This window comes from Myodes glareolus, chromosome 1 (assembly GCF_982192425.1).
Source record: "Myodes glareolus chromosome 1, mMyoGla1.1, whole genome shotgun sequence".
In the NCBI taxonomy this organism is placed as follows: Eukaryota; Metazoa; Chordata; class Mammalia; order Rodentia; family Cricetidae; genus Myodes; species Myodes glareolus.
This window is the reverse complement of record NC_142026.1, coordinates 24174801-24198820: the sequence shown is the minus strand read 5'-3', so window position 1 is coordinate 24198820 and position 24020 is coordinate 24174801. Positions and strand designations below refer to the sequence as shown.

At 41.6% G+C, this 24020-nt stretch overlaps 1 long non-coding RNA gene across 1 annotated transcript; it reads left to right on the top strand.

Moving 5' to 3' along the window:
* Positions 1-12766: 12766 nt before the first annotated feature.
* LOC125416482 (uncharacterized) lies at positions 12767-13309 on the top strand. Its single transcript, XR_007236900.3, has 2 exons — positions 12767-12966; positions 13136-13309. It is a non-coding gene; the product is annotated as an uncharacterized LOC125416482 (long non-coding RNA).
* Positions 13310-24020: the final 10711 nt, after the last annotated feature.

The window sequence follows — 24020 nt, the reverse complement described above, 5'->3', positions numbered from 1 at the left end:
TCTGAGGCTTGAATTCTTCAGCGTTTCAGTAAAGAAGATGTCTATATTGGAGAATATTTTTCCTTACCTGTTTTGAAAGATGTTTTCTTACATATTTTACCCTAAACACTTGCATGTGTTTGGCAGGTTATTAAAGCCCCAAGTTTCTACACTTGATTGAGGTCAGGCTGGCAGGAAGGGAGGTGGAAGAATCGAAGCTAATCGTGAAGAGCAGGAGAAAACAAGAGAATCACCTCCGAAAACAGGATTTTTCAACTGCCATCTTTTGATCGAGTCCTCTGAGGGAGTGCAGATATTATGATGGTTACTAGAATGTTTTAAAAAATAAAACTGTAGTCATTTCTCTTCCTTCATTTCCAAAGGAAATAAAATTTAAAATGTGTAACATATATATACCGACTCAATATTCCTCTATTAAGAGATTTCTAAAAATTAATGACAGATACAATTTATTTTAACCAATATAATATTGTAAGATACAGTTGAAATCAATCAATGGGGCTAAATAAAATATTTTGGACAGTTTACCCTAAATATAATATATAGATAAGTATGACTGTGTACAGATAGTTGCAGAAGCAATAATAAAATATAATAAAATCAACATGCTACAAAAGAATCATAAGCAACATGCTACAGAAACAGGGCAAATGGTGGAGGTGGGTTAGATTAAGAGCAAGAAGAGGGAGGAGGGAGGAAGGGAGAGACAGCATGCAAATGAGGAGCCTCAAAGTGTGAAGATTTAGATTCTTTCTTGTTTTCTCCAAGTGTCCAATTTTTATTGAAATTATACTGTAAATGATATTTAACTGAAGACCATCAGAAGGCAACACACTCGTTAGTATATGGGAAATTGTATATGTACAGAAATCTTAAAGCATATATAGTGATTTTTGCTTGTAAGCACAACATTTGGGAGGTGAATGCAGGAGAAACACCACAACTTAGAGATTTGCATGGAATATGCAGTGAGTTCCAGGCCAGCCTGAGCTCTAGAGACAGACCTGGTTTCCAAACAAAACAACAGCAAAAAGCATGCAGGCATGCAGTCGGATAGTTTTCCTAGAGAAGAATGGGAGACTGCTTTTTTTTTTTTTTTTTTTTTTTGGCATTGCCACAAATAAGAAAAAAAGTGAATCAAGAAAGGGGCTAACTTCAGTTCCTTCTGAGGAAATACTTCACTAGCAGGTATTTGACAGAGATGCCCAGGAAGGAAAGTCATTCCTTTGCAACACAGAGATGAGAAATGGCTACCGAAACAGCCTGTGTGCAGCCACTAGACCTGACGTGAAGGCAAGGGCTTATATTTAAAAAGAATCTCTGAGGATAGACTCTTGACCCCGGGTGTATGAGGGAAGACTAAGAAGTGACTGGGAAGAACAAAATTTATAATTAAGGAGAGAGAGAGGAGAGAGAGAGAGAGAGAGAGAGAGAGAGAGAGAACCAGAAAGCAAGAACGAGATGGGGAGGAGGGAGGAAGGAAGGAAGGAAGGAAGGAAGGAAGGAAGGAAGGAAGGAAGGAAGGAAGGAAGGAAGGAAGACAGAAAGCGTAATTTCTAGAAGTCAAAAAAAGATGCCAAGACAGAATAAAACGGTGAGCATCACTGAAGGCTTGAGTGGCCAAGAAAGGTAAGATCCCCAGACTATGGCCTTGACAGATACAAGGACATTTGTGATCAGCAACTCAGGAACACATGACAATGTGGAGGGTTGTGAGGAACTGAGAGGTGAGAAATAGTAACTATGAAGGTTATATTTTTAATTTTATTTTTTAAAACAATCTTTTTTATTTTACATACCAGTTCCAGTTCTCTCTCACTCCCCTCCTCCTGCTTCCTCCACCATTCCCCACTCCCCATCCCCCATCACTCCTCAGAGAGGATGAGGTCGCCCATGGGGAGTCAGCAAAGTGTGTCACATCACATTGAGGCAGGACCAAGCTCTCCTACCCCTGTATCTAGGCTGAGCAAGGGATCTCCCCAAAGGCAATGGGCTCCAAAAAGCCTGTTTATGCATTAGGGATAAATCCTGACCCCATAGACTGCCCAACTCATAGAGCAGTCCCCCACATTCAGTGGGCCTAGTTCAGTCCAAGGCAGGTTCCCCAGCTGTCAATCTGGATTCATTGATCTCCCACTAGCTCGGGTCAGCTGTTTCTGTGGGTTTCCCCATCATGGTCTTGACCCCTTTGCTCATCTTCTTGCTCCGTCCTCTCACGATTGGTTTCCAGTAGCTCAGTCCAGTGTTTAACTGTGAATCTCTGCATCTGTGATGACATTTAAGGTAGTCATCAATCTGATTGCAGGGGAAAGGCAGTTCAGGCACGCTCTCCACTATTCCTTAGGTTTTTAACTGGGGTCATCCTTGTGAATTCCTGGACATTTCTCTAGTGCCAAGTCTATCATTGATGCTGTGCCAGAAGCCAGAGGCCTTCAACCTGACCAGCAACACAAACACAAAGAATAAGCATAAGTCCATTGATTGAATGAATGTAAGTATACATAGTATATACCACATGATAGATACTGTTCTGGAATATTACATCAGTCCTCTGGATTGAGTGTCTCTGACCCCCCTCAAGAAATCTAGTGGGGAAGAAAAAAATACTGGAGCCTACGGGAAGAGAACAGAGTCTCCTCTGGAAGGTGAGATGAACCTTCCACATGGGTGGTAAAGAGAGCTCTCACTGAGAACTCACACTTGAGTGAGGATTTGAAGGGACTAGGAAGTGGTGTGACTTCTGAAAGAAAGAGTGTAACAGACAGAACAGCAAATGAGAAATGGTTTCAAGTACGTATGGGCCTGAAGAGGCCAAGGGGACATGGTGGGGACAGTTGTGAGTTGAGGTACTTTGTGGAATGGAATCTGAATGTGAAGTGGAGCTTTGGGAGAGATGGCAGGCCTTGGTGTTCTGAATGTGAGGTGGAACTATGGGAGAGACAGGCAGGCCTTGGTGTTCTTAGTCTTGAGGTGGTACAACCTGGCAGTGTGTGCCCAGGATCCTGCCGACTACTGTGTCAGGAACTTGCATGTTTAGACCGCATTGCATTTCATCATCAATCGCATTCCCACAAAATGCAGTGGAATTCTGTGCTTGCCTGGTGAAGAAACTGAACTTGGCGAAATTAAAACCATTCGCCTTTTCATTAATTTCTTATTAATAAGGACTTGGATCACCATAAACCATCATGGGCAGGAGCTGTCCTGACAATGCCCTGGGGAATGCATACAGATGCTCAAGCAAAAGGGGTGTGGTAGCAGTGGAGGTTTCAGTGAGAAATGTTCTCCATAGTCTGGTGCATTTGAACACAGGGTTGCCAGCTGGGGGCACTGTTTGTGGCACTGATGGGACCCTTAGGAAGTGCAGCCTTGCTGAAGGAAGTCTGTCACTTGAAGCAGTCTTCGAGGGTGTTAGCCTCTCCCTACTTTTAGCTCCTGCTCTGCTTCCTGGATCCGGTTGAGAAGTGATGTCCATTGTCCTGCTCTAGCTGTCTTTCTTTCCCCACCACGATAGATGTTTAGCTTCCTGTAGCCATAAGCGCAAATAAACATATACCCATTGACACTCATTAATACAGCAACATGTAGCTGATTTCAACCATAAATTGAACATAAGATGGTAGGCTTACATTCATGCTCTTTCAGGAATGGGGATACATTGAAGACTGCCACTGGTTGGAGGTTCATGCTTGACAAGCACTCTGAGCAAAAGCAGGGCTGGGTGCTTAAATTTCTGTTGTCACAATCTAATCATTATCAACTGAATGGTAATAGGGGTGAGAGGTATAGGGTGCTCTGTGTGTGTCTGTGAGCACACATGTGTGTGCGTGTATGAAATTTTTTCCTACCTTCTTCCTCTCTGGTTGTTATTGCATCCAAAGGTTAAAGTGGATCTAGGTAAAGGGTAACGTTTCACAGTTCTCAGATTCTAAAAAAATACTCTTAAATGTTCAATACTTTTTTGACTTTTATACTTTTTGGAAAGCCTTGTGTTAGAATTTCTGTGTAGAGACCACTAGTATAGTCTGGGTTTTAGCTTTTTAGTTTTAGTAGAGGAAGCACAATGATACACCCAGTAAATACTTACAGAAGCAAAGTTTTGCGCCCCTGCGCTATTTTTCAGTATCCCATCATGTTTTCATTTACCCTCTCTGAGTTTCTTACCCTATGTCAACTTCAAAACTTTGCTGTGGCTTTGACCACATTTTTGATTACCCATTTTGGATTGTTTTTGGCAGAGAAATCTACTACCAGTTTAAAATAGAACAGGCTGCGATTATGGCGCCGTTATTAACGGCTCTTATAAATGTTTCTGTTTCAATGAAAATGGGAAGAGAAATAGTCATTGTACTACAGTTGTCAGCCACGTATGTTGGAATAACCAAACTGAGATCATGTGAGGATAAATACGAATGCAGTTAGAGTTTTTAGAAAACACAAAATATCACAAATATCTGAGAAGCCAAACCCAAACCACTTGCTGTATTCCTATGGATTGATGGCCCAAGCCCACAAAATTGGTGTTTGATGGAGACTTAATGTTAGGGGATGGATTTCTCTCTTTTTTTTTTCTTTTTTGCACACAGCACCTAACCACAAGTAATGCAAAAGAAGCTACCTTCAGCAATTTTTATTTCAGTCAACAAGGAGAAAATGGGGTGAGTCCCAGCTGGGAAGAACAATCAATATCTTGATGCTGATGCTTCAGAACTGAGTTACAGACATTACCAACCACCGATTATGTATCTTCTTATTGAACTTTTCCCCATTTATGCTAATTTGGTCATTTGTATCTGCTTCAGTCATTACCCAATTTCTCAGCAAATTCATTCTTGAAACGCAGAATGCTTACTGAACACAATAGCATGAGCCATGGGGTTGCTCTAAAGAGACTTTGGCAGTTCCTTGGCTAATCAGCTGTGCACTGGGTTTGCTGTGTCTCTTGTCTCTATTCTTGGGGAAAACCGGGACTCCTTGGGAAAGGAGACCTCATCCTCAGTCTCAAGAGTTGTTCTTCTTGTATCCTCTGCTTCTTTCTCAACTGCTCCACTGACCTAAGGAAGGAAGTTTGGTGGCGGATCAGATTTGGAAATGTAGGCTTTTGTAGGTCTAGAGGAGATAGGAGGTGGCTCAGTCTATAAAGCCACTTTAGGCAGAGGAAAATAATGGGGTCTCTCACTGGAGAACTGGTAGATCAGCATCTGGGAGGTGGATTGGGGTGAAGTAGAATGGGGGAGTAAATCCAGTCAAATTTCAGGAAAGGAAGGACCTTTTATACTGTTAGTATTTTACGGCACGTTCAGTGATTTGAATAGCTTGTGGGAAGTTGGAGACAGAAGTGATCATGCGCTCCGAATCTCTCAAAACATGACCAGCTGTGAACAATTATTTCATGGGTTTTCTATAATATCCATAAGTTGCCTAGTCTGTCTTTTGTAAAGAAGTTTCTTTCAAAGTATATTTCCTGTGAGCTGAAGAGATGGCTTAGTGGTTAAGGGCACTTACTGCTCCTGCAGGGAAACTGGGTTCATTTCCCAGCACCTCCCTGGTGACTTCTAACTACCTGCAACTCCAGTTTCAGGAAATCCAATGCCCTCTTCTGATTCTGTGGGCACTGAGTGCACATGGTGCACACACAGACCAGCAGGCACTCACAATACAAACAGGATAAATAAATCTTGAAAATATACATACATACTATAGTTCCATGTTTAATATCCTTCCCTCTTAACAACTGCCTACTAACACTCTTACAAGAGCCAAGATTTGAATATGGCTAGAGATATTAAAAGAGAAACAATTGTGACTTTTGATTTTCTTGTACTTTGTATAGCATGAAGGGAACCTACTGAGAATGAACAGTGTCCTTTTAGGCCATTTATTTACAAAAATTGATAAAAACGATAGTTTCTAAGAAAATACTTTCATGAATAAGATTCTTTTGTGTAATTTTGTTTACTCTGTGTCTACTTTTGATATTTTGGAATATTTTTAAACAAATGGTCTGCTAGAATCCACTAACACAGAAATGACTCATGTTCTCAAGGTCAGGTGCCAAATCTCCTAAAAGAACTAGGTCTCTTTCTTTACAAATTGGAAAGCAATTAAAACAAATCATTATAGTAATAAATAACCAGCTCCCTTCCCTCCCTCCTTCCCTTTCTCTGCCCCTCCCTCTCTCTAGCCCCCTCTCTGTCCCCAACTCTCTCTCTCTCTCTCTCTCTCACTCTCTCTCTCTCTCTCTCTCTCTCTCTCTGTGTGTGTGTGTGTGTGTGTGTGTGTGTGTGTGTGTGTTTAACTCTGCCTATCTCGATGTGTTTTCCTATTGAATCCTATTTTCTCTTTGATCATCTAGTGCTTTCTGGCTTAGTAAGATTTTTCTTTCTTGCTCACGGTTAGGTTAACAAACACAGGAGAAGCAAGGATGATTGTTTGGATTAAAATTTATTTATCTTCTTTACTAAGAATATTTTTAGAAGTTGGCACATGGCAGCACTAAGTGCTTTCACCTGAGATGACATTATCTCAATGCTTGGAGTAGTCCAGCACAATGTTATATTTTTAAGTGAGGGTGGTCATGGTTCGTGGTATCATTCACACTCTTAATCCCTTGTCTTTGCTATGTGTGCTCTGTGCCTCTTGGTGTTCCTTCTGCCAAATTCTGTTCGGTTTCTTAGATGCCTGTTTGCTGCTGTGTTTGGGTATGGGAAGGGTGGTTTTGTTACCAATCAGAGACAGCTTTGAAGATGGAAGTACTGTGTTCATGCCACCGTGCGCTCTACGCTCCCCCTGATCTCTGGACTATAGATGTCTCCCTCAGTCTCAATTTCACAGGCAGAGGCTCTCGGGCTTAGGATGCTTTACAGGACTTCCGAAGGAAAAAGCCTTAGGTTTTGCAGGGGAAGATAGGATAGATTTAATAGAAATACTTTTTCCCTACTGGATTTCCAAAAACACAGCCAGCACATTATAGATCAAATTCCCTATCTTTCTAATTTTTTTAAGGAGTAGGAGATGATATAAGTGGCTGATTCTCCAAATCTTTCCCATGACCTAGAATGACATTTCCACTAAGAGAAACTGTCCAAGTTAGTCATCCTCGGGACCACACCCCAGCTGGCTAGAATCCTAGCCTCTGTCACTTTCTCTGAAATTGACACGTCTCTCCTCTGTGATACTAGTCACACATTTCTGCACACTTCTTTCTTCACCCTGGGACCTCCACCCTCATCTTCCTGAAATCACGTAGAAAACATTATCGCTTGGACCCTGTTTTGGCTTGTGCGTCCCTTCTAATATCAAAATTTGTTACAACCAGTGACCAGTGGCTACCAATGGGTTACATCATATGGCTTGAGTTGATTTGGATGAAGCCACAGGCTTGGTGAGTATGGCCCTGTTAATGGTTCACAGGGTCTTGCTCTGTTCCTTGAATCCTTCCAAACCTGACTGATACCACAGAGCCTTCATCTCCCACTGTCCTTTTTGAATGACCTGAAATGGATTTCTTTCCTCTTTTTTTTCCCCTGTAAGTGGAAGGATAGAGAAACTTCTGTGAAAATTACAAAGACGTGTACAATCCAAACCAAATGAGGGCCATATTTCTTCATTTTCAGAGACAGCGGTGAAGATTCGTAAACAGATGTACAGCCAAATAAAGTATTGCTTTGGTACACTCTGTCTCCGTGAAAAAGCCTCTTTAGTTTGGGCTTGCAAAGTGAGTGTTCAGGTCTGAGATTCGGACTGCAAGGACTGTTTATCCTAAATTCTCACTTGGAAAGAAGTGATTTATCCCCCCACCACACAAACACATACACACACACTTCTGTTGATCATCATCTTGTATTTCTGTTTTCTCACTTGGTTTAGGTAATTACACGTAACAGTAATAATAATTAATATTCATAAAACACCTGTAACATGCCATGCATGTAATTAATGCCTTTCCCAGAATATTTCATGAGATGCCTGTGTTGTTCTTTATAGTGGATTTTGCTATTCCCATTTTATGGATGGAGAAACGCAATCTCGGAGAGGTAACTTACTTGGTCGAAATCTAGGTCACAGAAGTTCAGGCTCCATCTTGTATTTTCATTTTCTATTGGGATACAGTTTTGCCTTGGAACATATCATTCTCAAATCACCTCAGCATTCAGTAAGTAAACCTGGGTGTTCTGAGAATAGCGTTTGGTGGGAATAGCAGCCTGAAGTGTGTTTAGATGGTTAATCTTGTCAAAATGATGCTCTTTGCCTCTGAATTTGTGCCTTCATCCCCTTGATTCATATGGAAGGAGTAATTAAGTGCTTGGTTTTAAAAGGTCCTCTGTGGACTTTCATGTGGAAATCAAAATAAATAAAAAAGAATGAATTGCATTATCAAAGGATATTATTATCTCTTCCAATTATTTATGTTAGAAGCTTGGATATTCGATTTGCTGTGATAATCCTGTGATGTCGTCTTAGTCAGCATTCTATTGCTGTGAAGAGACACCATAACCACAGCAATTACTATAAAGGAAAGCACTTAATTGGGGTTTGCTTATAGTTCCAGAGGTTTAGTTCGTTGTCATCACAGCCAGAAGCACAGCCAGATGGTGCTGGAGCAGCAGCTTGAGAGTTTCTACATCCAGATCCACAGGCAGCAGGAAGAGAGACAAGACACTGGGCCTGGCTTGAGCTTTTGAATCCCCAAAGCCTGTCCCCCATTGTCACACTTCTTTCAACAAGGTCACACCTACTCTCATGAGGCCACATCTCCTAATCCTTCTCAAATATCCATTCCCTAATGCCATCCACATAGGTCTATGAGCCCATTGGGGTCATTCCTATTAAAACCACCGCAGACACCAAACAGAGTTAGTTCTTTCCAGATATTCAGCGTGTTGTTTTGGTTTGTCCTCCTGTCTTTGTCTTCTTTCTGGTCCTACCTTCTTTGGGTCTCCTACCCAGGCTCTAAATTGCTTCTCTCTCCACTGCTGTCTTGGTTTTGATATGGTACACTAAAAACTTCAGCCCTATTTCTCTTGGAGCCCTCTGTTTCTGTTCCTATTTATTCCTTTGCTTTAAGGTCTCTGTCTTTACTTCCTCAATGAATCTGGTGCATAGGCAATGACTGTGTAGTTCCTGGTTTTCTTTTCTTCTTCTTTCTTATAAACAATCTGTTTAATTAAAAATAAATTATGTGACTATTATTGTGCATGAGTGTATACACTTGGGGGGATAAACCACCATGCTCATTAATCTTGCTTGCCTATAGCTTTAATCCTTCTGGTCGTTCCCTGCAAACTCTCAGTCTACTCTGTAGTTTTGGTTTCTAAAACTTGACATCGTTTTAGTACCATTTTAAATCTAATTCTGCCTAGTTATCATCCTTCTCTATTTTAATGATAAATTAATATTACTTTTCACTGGTGGCATCATATTAAACAATTTTCTTCATGGAAGTAAGTTTGGATTCTGTAGAATAAGCAGCCAAGAGTGAACCTGCTGGATGGGACAACACATCTATTTTTAGTTCTAGAAGAAATAGCCACACTCTTCCAGAGAGTGGTATCATCTTCTATTCCAGCAATACATAAGTATATGTAAGGGATGTAGTTTCTTCACATCCTTGCTAGCTTTTAGTATTGGCTAGTGCCACGACGTTTTATTCCAGTCATTCAAATAGGCTTGTTTGTAATAGTCTGAGATCAAACTTGCTCAGCTATTGATTTTTTTATTGAAAGTTTTTCTGCCTACCATACTATAACACACACACACTCACACACACACTCATACACTATGTATGTTGCTGCAATCTTTGCCTATGTCTTATTATTGCCTTACTCCCATGTGTTTTATTTCAATGTTTTAAATTAATACATTTAGTTGGTGTATACAGCAATGGGCATGTGATGGTTGAAACTCTCATCTTGACAGGATTTAGAATCACTCAAGGTACATCTTTGAGGAAGTTTCTAGACTTGGTTTAATAAGGTAGAATAATTTACCTAAATATGGGCAGCTCCATTCTCCATGCTGTGGTCCTATGAGCAGCTCCATTCTCCATGCTGTGGTCCTACATTGACTAAAAAGGAGAAAGTGAGTTGAGCATTAGCCTCTGTCTGTTTCCTGACTGTGGGTGCAATGTGACCAGCTGCCTCCCAATCCTGCTGTGATGATGACTTATCCTGTGTCTGGATGACACCATCAGTCAAGTCCCACCCGGTTTGTTTGTCTGGGTTTGGAAGACAGTGTGAGGATTAAGAAATGGCAGATAGAAGAAACCAAGATACAAAATAGCAGATATAGGATAGAGTCAGGAGGGCAACCCAGTGAATCCTGAATCTGCCTGAGTTTATTTCTCATAGGCTTTATATACCCCAATCCAGAGAGGAGCGGGAAGACAAAAGACTTCTTGACCAAGATACAAGGAACAAACAAAGTAATCACCTTCTCAATACCCCAAGCATTAAGAAGCTACCACAGTCTGGGTCAAAACATCCTGTTAGTAGCCACACCTTGTGTCAAACCTCCTGTCAATAATCTTGAAGGAGCAAGAATAGGCCTGAACTCTTTGACCTTTGGTCAAGGTGGAATGAATCCACGTCCACGGGCTCTGTCACGATGATGACTTCCCACAATGATGGACTGTCCCCTGGAGCTAATCCTCAAATTGACTCTGCCAGGTGTTTTGTTACAGCATTGAGAAGCTTAACCGACACAGTGGGGGTCATTATGGTTTTTAACCCATGAATGGATCTACACATTCCTAACACAACCTTTAATACCCTTTCCTGTCCCTTCTTTGTCTCTTGTGGATCCTCCTCTCACCCACAAGAACTGGCATTACTCAAGTAGCCAAAAATGTCCAGCCTGTTTCCATGGGCTTAATTGCTGTTTGTTTACCTTTTCTTAGTGAATTATCTATTCAAATCATCTACTTTTTCTTTTTTATTGGAGGCTTTTTTTGGTGGTTGTTGTTGAATTCCAAGAGTCATTAAGGCACAATTTGTAGAACATGGTTTGTAATTTCTGCTCACTCTCTTAATGGTCTAGAGCAAAAGTCTGAAATTTTGATGATGCTCAATTTATTTCTTCTTTTTATTGACCGTATTTTTGGTATTGAGTCAAAATTTTCCTTTCCTGTTTTTTTTTTCCACAACCAAAACTGGGGTCTTGTGCCTGCTAGGCCCAGCTGAGAGTTTGTTCTGGAAAATTCTGGAAGATTTTTTTCCTCCTAGTTACTAAAAGTTTTATAGACTAATATGTGTTTTAGTCTCAGATTCATTAAAATTAACTTTTGTTTATGATTTTGATCAAGAGTCCCGTGAAATCTCTTATTTAGAATAGCGAGATTAACAAGGCAGAGGTTAGGTTGGTTTTTAAAAATACTTGCCTTTTATTTTTAACTTAGGAGATGACTAGGGTGCTGGAAATCTCAAATCCTGAATGATTCCAGAAGAGAATAAAGAAAGGTGGCCATCTCAGCATATTAGTAAAGGAGATTGAGATCTCTATATTGCTCCAGAGTGAGGTAAGTGCATGCTAGATGGTGGTGGATTGTTTCCCATCACTTCTGTTGATCCATAGACATGATTAATGTCTCCACCCTACTGCCACAGGGCCTAGTTTCTTCTGTAGAGAATGAATTTTCAGTTCAACGACATTAGGTAAAAGTCCCCCTGTTTTACCTATGCTTATCTTGCTCGTTTCGTTTTGTTCTCTGGAAGAAAATACCAGAGATCACCAAATTTTCTATAGTTTTCTGTTTCTTTCTCTTGAGACAAGGTCTTATTTGTAGCCCAGCTGGCCTGAAACTTATGATACACTTAACTCTGGCTTTGAACTTGTGGCTGTCTTACTTCTTTTCTGTTGGTGTGGACCTCACACTAATCTATAATTTTTTTTTAAGAGATAAATTTATTTCATTAATTTTAGAAAAGTATAGTCATTTCTTCCCGAAAAGGATCTGAGGGAGGCTTAGGTTAGGTGATACTGATCCAATACTTAGCACAGGCTAGACATTAAGAATTTTGTATATAATAAAGACTTTTCATTGAAGCCTTTAAAAGGATATTTTAAAATTATTTTTTTATTGGCTTGTATGTGCATGGGTGTCATTATGGGTCGAAGTCAGAGGACAACTTGCCAGAGTCAGTTTTCTCTCTCTGCTCCATGGGTCCCAGGTATCAGGCTCAGACCACTGCCTTAACAGCAACCTACTTTGCCCACTGAGTCATCTCTCTAGGCTGTGGGTGTCCTCTGTTATGATTTTTACTTCACAGACAAGACTGCTTGAGAACAGAGAGACTGATGAATATTCCCAGGGTTTTCCAGCTGGGGATTCTTAAGCTGTGATTCAACTTAGGCAAAGTGGCCTCGAACGATACGCTTAATCATTTCTCCACCCAGCTTTCTCTCTATCTTATCCTTCAAATATAAAAAGACAGCTCAAGAGGGCTAAGAAATTTTGTGTAGTGGCTGCTTTCCATATGAGAACCCAGTTTAGCAGAGATCCTTAGCAAGTAAAATAGATCCTAGCATGATAAAACCCAAGTATTTCTCTGTGCATGGGAAAGAAAGCTAACGACCCAAATATATATTATACTACTCTGGGCAACTCCATTGATGAATTTCAACCTCCTCATTGGAGACGTATCAAGAAATACCCACTTGCTAGTGAGGTGATTATGATGTCATTGGGATGGAATTCAAGGGATGTGAATTCTGATGACAGACAGATTGGTTGGCAATTCCACTGCCCATTGTTTTGTGCATTCTTGTCCACTCAGGAATGGTGACAGAGATGTGCCTCTCCCTCACATGCTTCCCCTTCATTAGGTAAAGATAGAAATGGCCTATCCACCCACGTCACCACAAACCTGCACTATCATATGACATCCAGGTCACAGATTTATTTCTGAAGCAACTTTATTCTTAGTTTCCATCATCCCCCTGAATGGAACAAGAATTTATAGCTCGCGGGTAAGTCCCCAGTTCATAGCAGACAACTGGAGGCCGAGCAAGGCAAACATTCTGAAGCCACACAGGAAATTTCTGCAGAGCCCACGGGAAGCTCAATGAAAGAACTGCATTGTATGCTATTGGACTGTGCGTGGTTTTTGTCTGAACAAGATGTGTTCCCTTCTTCCAGGGACACTGCCAGAGTATTTCAAGTGATGTAACCAGCTGTCCTAAACATATTGGAAGGAAAACAACAGAGGGTCCAGCTGAGAGTATAAAGCAAGAGATACTTAACATGTCTGTTGACCCAGCTCAGGAAGAAGACCAGAAAAGTACAGAAAAATAGAGACAAGGGGAGATTGTATTTATTCGAGTCATGTTGATGTTGTTAAAAATTTAAATTTAAGTTTTTGAGTGGAGAGGCATTATAGAAAATCTGGTGTCATGTACTGAATGCTGCAAGGATCTGCCACCTGCTAACTGTGCCCTAGTCCAGTTTTGGTTTGCTGTGATGCCCCTTATTCTCTGACTGATTGTGATGGTTAAGCAGGGAGTGATATATTATAAACACACCAAGTCCACAAAGCACACTGACTTTTATTTGTATTATCTAAACCATGTACTTCTAACTCAGCATCGCAAAAGAAAGGAGTGTGTTAAGATTTCCCTATCATGTTTATATTTGGCTTTCCCCATGGGCTACTCAGACTGTCTGCAAGGATGAAGTCTTTAAAAGCGTGCAATTTCTCCTGGGCTGTCAATTTTCTTTCAGAAGTCAATTTTGCAACATCAGGAAATTGCTATGAGTGTTTCCAACACTTTCTCTAATTCTGAGCAGCCACCGTCTGTGAATCAATATGCCGCGTTGAGGGCACTCATGTTGCTGGTACCCGTTGGCCTTTTAAGCCTTTCTTGGACATCTGTTGCTCAGCATCCCTGTCCCTGAGGGAACTGTCCTTCCTCTACTCCATCTGCCTCCAGAGAGGTTACAAAATGGAAAACCTTGTCCCCACCCCCGCCCAAAGACAGGGTGCATCTATCATGGTCCTGTCAGGAAACAGATGGCAACCTCAAAGTGGGAAATATGAGGATTATTTGATAAGAGTCTTTCCATTGAGGGCAGGGTTCCAGAAAGCAGGACTACTGCAGCATTCAGGTGAGGAACTGGGGAGTACTGCAGCTGCCACTAAACTTAAGACAAGGGAGGTGTCTTAGAGTTTTTATTGTTGTGAAGAGACACTATGACCATGGCAACTCTTATAAAGAAAACATTTAATTGGGGTGGATCTCATACAGTTTCAGAGGTTCAGTCTATTATCATCAGGATGGGGAGCATGGCAGCCTGCAGGCAGCGTGCAGTGCTGGAGCTGAGAGTGCTACATCTTACAGGCAACAGGAAGTCAACTGACTGTCTCACTGAGGGAAGCTTGAGCCAAAGAGATCTCAAAGCCAGCTCCTACAGCAATATATTTTCTCCAAGAAGGCCACTCTTCCTAATAGTGCCCCTTTCTTTAGAGGCCATTTCCTTTCAAACCTCCACATGAGGCAATGTCTCTAGCCCCCAGAGATCCCCTACACCTGACAGGGACAATATCTAACAGTACCTGAAGTTTGGAAGAGGGTTGCTTCAGGGACAAATTAAAAGGTAACTTAAGAACGATGCTGTAACCTCTCCATTCTCACAGTTTCTAATCTCATGTAAACATCCTCCATTGCTCAGACCCAACTGACAGGAGAGAAAAGAGAATCCTTCCAGTTTTTATTAAAGATAACCCCTGTCAGAGATAAGGGAGAGAGAGTGGATCATCTGGATCGTGGTAATATCTATTATTTCATTGTCTGGATAGGGTCCCTCATAAGAGAAGGAAGTATAGTATTAAAGCTGGGGTTCTCAAGTGAGTGGAGATGGTTGGCTCAGAGACATCAGGTGATGTTGACAGGGATGTGGTTACTGGGCACCTGTAGTGATTGGTGTAATCTCAGGTCATTGCTAGTCATTGTTTGGAGAATTCCTTCCTTGAGATATGGAAACAGTATCCATCCTTCCTCTTTAGGGGCTCAATAACAAACCCAGGTACAGTTCCCCCAAAGTCATTCTGGGAATCTAGTGAGTTTATTAGGCTGACTTAGAGAACTTGGGTGAGGAACTGCTTACAGCCACACCGGGAGGTCATCACCCGGGGCGGGTGATGGCTATGGCATGGGTGAGGCTCCCCTCGCAGTTAACCTTTCCCTGCCTGTATCTGTTAGTACCTCTGAGACCACCAAGGCCAGTTGGAATTAGGAAAGAAACAAATGGATGGGATGTGCCGGGGAGAGTGCAAGGATCTCAGGGGAGGGGCTGGTGATCTCCTCTACCCCCTCATTCTCTGAGGGAAGTCAGCTGTCAACGAGACAACTTATGATGGTGTCTTGCAAGCAGGCAGGGTGGATCTGGTTAAGATGGTGACTGTTTTGCTCAGAGGACTGCATCCGGCAAACACCATAATGACCATTTGTTTCTCAGGTTTGACCATAATCAGGAAATCACCAGGGCCCTTTTCCTGATCTTTTCTCCCTTACAACTGGGGTAAGACACAGGTGATTTCAGTACACTACTGAAGCTGAGACTTAAGGTGCCCTTCAGTGGGGAAGCCAATACTCTCTTGGGAGAGAAGGGCTTCTGTTTATCAGAAGGGGCATTAGTTGTTGGGCTAATGATTCAGTCTCTGTCTTTTTAGCAGGAAATAATACTTTATGGAACTGTTTGGCCTTGGTAGAGAAGCAAAGGCATGGATTATCTGCAAGGGGAGTTGGGAAACTTTTAAAGGCTTCTGTCCTGATGTCATATTTCAGAAGCAGGAACCTTGGTCTTTGGGTGGATACGCTCCACGATGCTTCTAATGCCTAAGGAAGAGTTTGCCATCTTGGCTCTTAATGCCATTCCTATCCTGGAGAGCAGTGGGGTAAGAGTCTATGAAGTACCTTATACACTATGCACTGACCCTTCAGAGAGTGTTTTCGAGAACCACCAACTGTTGTTAAGTAAACGTACACTATCACACTGAGTCAGGGGAAGGATGAAGCAAGAGGCACTCTAAGTAAATAAATAAATGGAGAGGTGCTTTGCCTAAAACACTGAGTGCCTCTAGTCTGTGTTTTGTCTTCATCGCAGGTCACAGACTTTCTAGAATGCCCCACTGGACAAGGAATTCTCAGTTGGAGCATCAGCCCAGGCAACTCCTGACTGAATGCATTGGTAGGATTTTATATTGGGCACAATTGTTTTAATCCCTCTCCATATTGATACAGGTGACAGTTTCTACCAAGTGGTGATCTCTGGATTTTTGTCCAGCATTTCAGCTCTCTGACATATCTGCAGCTTTTCCCCCCAGCAACCCTACAGTTGACTTCCTTACAACGGGCTCCACTTAAAGACCTGTCAACCCAAACATGCAATCTGAATTGAAGGGTAGGTGGACGTCTGTCTCTTCCAAAGCTCTGGAAGGCAGCTCCATTTCTGAAGTGCATTGCTAACTCCCAGTTATAAACGTAAGCTCCATGTGTGTTAAAGTGAAAATCACCAGTTTCACATAGTGTGGCTCCAAGGTCTCGTCTGATGATATCGGTTGACCTTCTGACTCTCAGCAACAGATTCCATAGAAACCTGTCTTCATTTTCATTCTTGGGGTTAGAGTTTTGTTCCACAGAGAATTGTCTTCATTTCTAACCATGGAGGCAGAGCTTCATTTTAAGTTTGAAGCTTTATGGATGTGTGGGCATGTGCACATTTGTATATATATGCCTGTGTGCCTGTGTGTGTGTGTGTGTGTGTGTGTGTGTGTGTGTGTGTATGTATGTATTCTGAAATTGAAATTTCTTAACCAGAATGAAGACTATCAGTCCATTGTGAGATTTCTGTATGCTGGCTCAGTCTAAGTGTCTTTATCTGAGGAGTGAGGTAAAAGCTGACTATGCCATTTATCGGTGCTAAGATGTGCCTAGCACCCTGCAATACTTAACAGAAATGAACTGATAATAGCTGCTCTGTCTTGATCATACAATAAAGGAATGACTTATCGCAGAACACACCACACAGCTAATCCTCCATCATTCTAGCTTCATGGTCAAAGAGTCAGCATGCGGCTTGTGTCCTGACTTGACCCCTTTGTTATGTAAAGTGGTGCAAACTGATGAATCCACACAGACATTTCTTTGGGGAGATGAGTAGTGGATTTTGTCTGTCAACCTCAGATAAAGAAAACAGGTTTCTCGGAACCGGGAGGACAGAAGACTGTAACTAGTTGGCCCTTGTGGGATCCTTTCCCTGGAAGTACACTGGCACAGGGTGTCCCCCATCTGCTCAGGTCTAGATGACCTCTAAGTTTCCCTGCCTCTGGACATTCTTTGCTGCTTTCCTGGGGAAACAAGGACACAGATGTACTGCCCGAGGTCGTAGAATGAATCAGCATCTACTTGAAGATTCTGATTCCCAAACCTGGGCTGTGGCCTTAGGGGATGTGGGAGCCAGAGCAACTGCTTTTACTGATTTTTTTTTGTTGTTATAAAAAAAAAAAAAAACCCTTTGGAAATCACTTTCTCATCACTAACACTATTGATTTTCGACTATTGATAGATTTTTAAAAAGACATTTGCATGTAAATTGAGCAGGCTCAATGATCAGCATTTGCATTTATATTAGCAGGGTGCTTATTGCCATTAATTATTTATTGTGCTTAGCTCTCCCGAAAGTGAGATTTTGCCCTACATTTCAGAGTGGAAGCAGGTTTCTAAAGGCGGGTGGTACATTACCAAGCTCAGCGTGGGGTAGCATCTTACCCCACCTAAGCCTGTGGAAAGGACTTCCGTACACAGGTGGGCACTCCGCTACACAGATTTGCTTTTATACGAATCCTATTGTTCGGAAGTTCCATCGTGCGTTGTTATGGAAACCTTTGGTTCATTTGTGCTAGCGTGTTTGGCTAACTTATACAGCGGAAACCTTTGGGATGTTCACAAAAGCAGAGAGAAAAGTCTCAGGAACAAGGATGCGCAGGAACCTGCACCAAAACAGCAAGCAGTGTGTTGACACTTTCCTTCTGTCTAGGATCACTTCCTTGCTCTCTGTTGGTTTTTGTTTACTGAAAAATTTTCATGTCCATCTTATATGCCGTGGATAGCTTACCAAAATCCTTCAGAGAACAAGTGAAGACTTCAAACAAGAATGTCAGAACCCTGATGCTAGTGTCACCGCCACCACAGTTAGCGTCATTATCCAGGGGCCCCTGAGTCCTAGTCTCCGGTCATTTGATGTCTTCAATCAAAACCAGTGTCCTTGGTTTGAAAATACTTCAGTATTTTCAGTTTGAGGAGAATTCATGGGAAACCACTATGAATCAGAAACAAGGACAAAACAGACTACACTAATTTGTCCCTGACCTATACGTCTCATCGTCATAAACGGAAGACAGATATACGAAATTACCCTCAGGCACAGTGCAGGGAAGGCTGCCCGAAGCTCTTGGTCTTGTGCAATGTCCAGGTGAGGTTGAGAGTTCAACTGACGCTAACAGAAGTAAAGGGATTGCTGTGTCGGAGCAATTTGACTGCTTACTGTCTGTCTTAACCTGCTAAATTCCCTCAACAATCCCGTAAGGTAGATATTCTCATTATTTCTGGTCTGTAGAATGAAATGCTGGTGACTAAATAATGTAGGCTTTAAAAAGCGGGAAGACACTGGAGAGATATTGGGTGGTAAAGAAAGAAGCCAGGGTACTGAGTTCACATTGCCTGATGCATGGGGGCCAGAAATGGGGATTAGGGGAAGGGAAGGGGAAGATTCACAGGGAGGAAGGAGACTTTACAAAGATGAGATGACTGGAGGTCAGACATGTCCAATAAAGGAATCTGAAGGGGGTTTCAAATAGAAAATAGATATCACTGAAAATATATGCTTATGTGTGTATATATTCACATACACATAAATTTAAATATTTTTAATTCTTTGAGAATAGCGTACAATGTATTTCAATTATGTTTACTCCCAATTCTTTCCTATAATTTCTAACAGTTCCACCTTCCTATTCCAACTATGTGGTTTTTTTTTTCCCCAAGTAACCCATTGTCTCTAATTTGTGCTGTTCATGTACTCTTGAGATTTGAACCCATCTACTGGAGGCTGCTCCACCCACCAGGATCCATACCCTTAAAACTAAACTGATTCTTCCTCTCTCAGAAGCCATCAACTGTCCATAACTCATCAGCCAGGGATGAGGGCTTATGAACCCCCTTCCTACTTCATGCTAGACAGTTGACCGGCTTCATTTTGTTCAGGTCTTAAGCTGACGACTGGGGCTGCTGTGACTTTATGTCCAAAATATACTGTTCCACTCCATTATCCTCTGACTTCCTGCTCTTACAATCTTTTTACTTCTCTTTCACGATGGTCCCTGAGTCTTGGAGGCGGGGAGCATACAGATGTTCCATCTGTGGCTGAGCACTCCACAGACTCTGATTCTTTGTACTTTAACAAGTTGTGATGTTCCACATTAACTACCATTCCATGTACAAAAAAACTTCTCTGATGAGGTCTGAGAGATGCACTAAACTATGGGTAGGAAGATATAAATTTAGAGAATACTTTGACACTATGTCCATTCATTAAAATAAAATATAAGTTTGTCCTGGGGCCCAAGAGATCCCAAACATTGGTTTTTGAGCAGATTTGCAGCACTAAGCATGTACTTCCTCCTGTGAGTTGGACCTGAAATCCAATCAGAAGGCAATTGGTTAGCCCCATAATGTTTGTGCCTTTATTGTATCCATGGTCACATCTTGTTATGTGTCATTATTGCAGTTCACTTCTGGGTAAAAGTGTTGATGAGCTTCTGTTTCCCAGTAGCCTGCATTGTATCTGCTAGTACTAGCTAGGCAGCAGGGAGGATGCTTCCTGGCAAGTATTGACTTGATTTTTCTGTGTCTTGTGATGAATGTATATGGTGTCTTCACCACTAGGGTCTTATAATCAATTTCTTCTAGGCAACCCAGGGAAATAACAATAGGCTGTATTGTTTTGAGGTTCTTCAGAACGCCTTCATCTAACAATCTGAGGGGAGCTATCCTACATATGAACTTTTTTTAAAAAAAAATTGTCCATATATGGCTTCTAGGATGAGTACAATTCCAAGATAACAAAGACAGCACAGGTTTTTTTCTTTTCTTTTCTTTTTTTTTTTTTTTTTTTTTTTTTTTTTTAGTTTTTGAGACAGGGTTTCTCTGTAGCTTTGGAGCCTCTTCTGGAACTCACTCTGTAGAGCAGGCTAGCCTCAAACTCACAGAGATCTGCCTGTTTCAGCCTCATGAGTGCTGGGATTAAAGGTAAGAGCCGCCACCACTTAGCTAGCAAATGTTCTTATATGAGGAGTTTAGTTTCAAATTTTTAGATTTGTGCATTTTATATGTATTGATTTTGACGTTTAATAAAGTAGGAAGGCTTCATTGATGGGGAGGCGAAAGGAAAATAAGGGAGTGGGGGATAGAGGAACACAGGTGAAGTGGGAATAATAAGGACGAGGTTGAGATGAGGAGAAGGGTGGGGAGAGGAATGCAATCACGTCTGCATTACAGGAAGGAAAGTCTGTTGGTCCTGTTATTACAGGGGATAGGGATTTCCTGGGAATATCTGGGAAAGGATCCACAAATGAGAAAGTCACAAAAAAAATAAAAATAAAAATTATGTGTGGTGCTAGTGTTTGAGCCCAAGATTTTGTGTATGCCAAGCAAGTACTCAACCAATAGAATGATATATATATATATATATATATAGTTTCCTCTCTATATATTTATATTAATATCAATATATATATAATGTGTGTATGTATTTCCTTAACCCTCAACCCAATAAAATTTGTATCACACTGGGTTTTTAAAGGTTCTGAAGATGTCCTTTTATAATTATAAGAGGTAATAGTCATGATAGTGTAAAGCATTTGCTGAGTGTATTCAAGGTTCTCAGTTCAAATACAGCACTAAATATATTTTAGAAGATTTTGAAAAATACATAAAGAAGGCAGGAAAGTTCTGTAATTCTAGGAGAGGAATCTTCTTTCACTTAACATATTCAATAATTTTGATGTCTTTAGATATTCACAGTCATGACTTTGAGTGGATATATTCTATCCAACAGCGATGTGATCATTAACGGCTCTCTCACTATGGGGCAGCCAGGTTTTGACACATACCTCATTTGTTTGTTTGTACTTAGAAAATGATGTCTATTTATATTTGTACCATTTCTGCCTGTACAGAGATGGCGTCCTTCCCTATTCTACCGGTATTGTGAGTAGCGCAGGTACTGACACTTTCCACCTTAGCTGCCCTTCCTGCCCCCACACATGCAAGTAGTTACAGAAAGAGCAGACACTGAGCTTGGTGCAGACTGGACTTGCTGCTGCAGTCTCCACTCACCATGGGGCATTTTGAATAATCGTGCATCGGACGTGTGGATGACTGAACGTGACCCGGATCTATATGGCAGGCGAGCACTCAGGTTCTTTCTGCTCTCAGCAGACATCTATTTCTTTTCCAGAGTGTCCTTTCCTTAATTCAGCAGTCACCCCTTAAATCTACTCACAGTCACTTTGGTAGCCAAGAGAGCAGACAGGGAAATCTAGGGTTTTGAGTTTTTCCAACGTGGAGCCAGCTGTTTAGCTGTTGAAAGTGGGGCCTATTTTGTGGAAAATTTCACTTACATACCATTAAGAAATTCATTACACCAAATCAACACACTATGTTCATTTTTATTTGAAAGTAATTTTATTAAATTATAAAAGTTTCCATTTACGCCCCTCTTCCCAACACCCTCCCACCCCCCCTCCCTCTTTGTCCCTAAGGGCAGTCAGGCTTTCCAGCCCTGTGGGAAGTTCAAGTTCGTCTCCCCTCCCTCCAGGTCCAGGAAGGTGAATATCCAAACAGACTGGATCCCAAAAATCCAGTATATGCAGAGGAAACTAGTCCCAGTGTCATTGTCCATGGCTTCTCAGAAAGACTCCGGGCCAGCCACATTCAGAGAATCCGGCCACATTCAGAGAATCTGGTTGGATCACGTGCTCGTTCAACCCCAGTCCAACTGCCCTTGGTAAACTCTCATTAGATCCGACCCCTTGTATCAGTGGGTGATAGCATCCCTCGCAGTCCTTCATCCACTATGTTCATTTTTAATACATACCCAAATTGATCATTTGTATTCATTTTGAAGAATGTCGTGGTTTGATTGCTTGGGAGCCTGGGTATAAAATGCAGGGTATTGAGAGATTAAAGGTAAGCTGAGACTATATCTAATGAAATGATAAGGCAATAGATCAAATCAAATATTTACTCTTCTTTAAAGTAGTATGATAAACCTCATATGTGGTAAGAAAATACTGGGACCCTACTTAATGCTGCATACCAGGTGGAAGGCGAGGAAAACATGGGATATTGGAGGAAAAAAACCCATCCCCCAAAGAAAGGATGATAGGAACAGAGTGGTGAACACACCACTAAAGAAAGAAATTAAATAGTCAATTTAAATTATTGAATTTTCAGTACTGAAGTCAGTGGTGCACTTACCATCAGGTTCCTATGAGCAAAACGTGCACCCAAGACTCATGGCTACCAGTGCTCAGGTAGAAGTTTGAAGACAGAAGCTAGGCAGTTGGGCCACAGAGACACAGTATGCGTTAGAAATGTGTCTCCTTGGAGCCAGGATTCTGCCTCTGGTGATAAAAAGTACAAGGTAGACAGGGTTTGGATGTGGTTATGGGGACATTTCTGAGAGCACTGTGTCTCTATGAAGGTGTTAAGAAGTGTCCTTCTCTGAGGCTTACCTTGAAATTCCTACTCAATTCGTACAGTGAGAGATGTTGGGTATAGGTAACATCTAGTTATTGTGACCTTCCCGTAGCTGTCTTGCTCTTGAGAGTCTAGGAAAAGAAATGTAGGGGGACACAGAGATGAACTGAAGCAGTGTGGCAGACTGTAGGGTGAAATGTGGGATATGGGAAGGAAACATGGAGTTTCCTTTCTTACGTAGTGCAGGTTTGATCAAACCTTCTAATGGCACTCATTGGGGACTGATGTCCATCTTGTACAGTTGTATGGAGATGTATGGATGTTCTTTAAGGGTTTTCAAATTATGCTAGACTGTTACTGAGCCAGGGGTTCTACCAAGGACCCTGAAAACTCATCGGTATTTGAGGAATGAAAATAAAGTTATCCGTTTCAAGGAATTTACCACGTAGCTTAAAGCTAAAGTCTTGCATCTTTCTCATCTCAAAATGAGAGATAAAACCAAACCATTTCTACATAAAACAATCTGATTATCCCTATCCTAGGGAGAAAGGGGAGAGTAATGAATATAGTGACTCTAAGGTGAGTGTCCCTGCGGTGGCTTGAGCAAGCCTTTGGTTATGTATCAACACTTGGCATGCCGGAAAACACTCCAACACTAAGATTCATCCCCAGGCTGCTTTGAACTATGTAGTCTGAGACAGTGTCTCACTAAGTTGTTCAGGCTTGCCTTGAACTCACTCTGAAATCCAGACAACCCTCAAGACTGTCATCTTCCTGCCTGCCTCAGCTTCCTGAGTAGCTGGAAACCGCACCATGACTCCATCTCCAACTGGTGTGTAGTTGAAGCCTCGTTTGTTGTCCATGTCCACGGGCTGTTGAACTGGGCCTTCATTTTCCTTTCCGCAGGTTGGAAGTAATCAGAGCCTACGAACCCTGCGGAGGTGCCAAACACATTAACAAGCGGAAGGATGTTTAGCGTCTTTGAGAGATTGCTGTTGACTGATGCTGCCACAGGCCAAGGGACCTCAGCTCCTTGTTGAACATGCATTTTTACCACAGGTCAAATTTCCATAATAAACCACACATTCTTTATGTATATGAACTGCAATTTGAAATTTGAATGGAGTTACAAATGTGTCAGCTTCCTGCATAACACAGAACTTTGGCATTCTTGCTTCCTGTCATTTATTTTAAATATAACCACCGGTAAACAATAAAGGGGCTGAACCTAGGAGTCTGAGGCCCCCGGGACTTGTTTTATACCT